Source organism: Belonocnema kinseyi, chromosome 4 (genome assembly GCF_010883055.1).
Source record: "Belonocnema kinseyi isolate 2016_QV_RU_SX_M_011 chromosome 4, B_treatae_v1, whole genome shotgun sequence".
Taxonomy (NCBI): Eukaryota; Metazoa; Arthropoda; class Insecta; order Hymenoptera; family Cynipidae; genus Belonocnema; species Belonocnema kinseyi.
In genome coordinates, this window is record NC_046660.1 from 21625476 (window position 1) to 21626891 (window position 1416).

Below are 1416 nucleotides of genomic sequence, written 5' to 3' on the forward strand. Positions count from 1 at the left end.
GGTTTTGTTTACTCCAAAGTCATCTGTCGCTACATTTCCGTGTGCTTCTCTTAATAAATTTTGCTTTTCTTCTTCATTCAGTAGTTTGTCAGGTCGTTCACAAAGGAAAAAATCATGTTCCTTAAATTTTGTTTGTAAAAGAAAATTCAACATGCCTCGAATGCGTACTCCCTCCATATTGGTGATTAGAGGGTCTTCCATATGAAACTTCAGTATCTTCCCGCTTTTATTAGTTACAAAGTCTTTTAATTTAATGTAAATTTCAACCACAATTCTTCATCGAAGTCTGGCAGTTGTATTCGTAACAAAGAGAAGATATTTTTCTTGCTAATTTTTATCCAATTTTTCCCGCCAGCTATGGCTTTCATTTTTAGTTTGCTTGGCCTGCGATCTGTTTTCCAATACGAGTATTCCTTGGCAATTTCCTTTTCGTCTTTTGGTTCGTGGTTCCTTAATATTGATGCGATGGGTTGATTAACTTGGCTTGTTGATTCCCCCTCTACAAATTCCTCTGGGTTAGAGCAGATTTCCTCAGTTTCGAAGTCATTATTCTCGGTAATGGTCTCACCATCAGATTCTGAATTATTTTCTTCAGCATTGTCTTCTATGTTTGCAGGTAAATTCTCTGAATCCTTCAAGGTGTAGTCTCCAGCTTAGGAATCTTGACGAAGGATCGTTTACGTTAAAGAGCCACTTCAAGGCTTGATGATCCGTCTGTATTATAAACTTTCGTCCTAATACATATTGCCTTAATCGTCTGATTGCCCACACAATCGCTAGAAGTTCCTTTCCTGTAGTCATATAGTTTAACTCTGGTGCATTTAACGTTCTCAAAATATAACAAACGGGATGTCCGTTTCTAGATGAAATTGCTCCTAGACCTACATTGCTAGCATCTGTGGTCAATGTAAATGTTTCATTCTAATCTGGATATTTTAATACGGGAGGGGAGCAAAGACAGTCTTTCAATTCTTGAAAGCTGTTCTCACAGGCTGAAGTCCACTAGAAACGTTCATCCTTTCTTGTCAGTTCTATCAATGGTTTTTCAATAGTTGAATAGTTTTTTATGAATTTGCGATAATATCCAGATAATCCCAAGAAGGACATGACTTCTTTTCTGTTTGTTGGTCTTTTTAAATTATTAACCGCTGATACTTTATTCGGGTTAGGTTTCACTCCATCTTTCGTGATTAAATGGCCCAGACATTCGAGTTCTGGCCTCAAGAACTCGCACTTATCGGGTTGCAGTTTTAACTCCGTGGTACGTAGCCGTTCAAACAATGTGACTACGTTTTCGTTGTGCTCTTGTATTGTTTTTCCGAACACCACAATGTCATCCAGGTAAACAAAGCAAATTTTTCCGATCAGCTCCCTTAGTGCCGTATCCGTCATTCTTTGGAATGTGGCCGGGGCGTT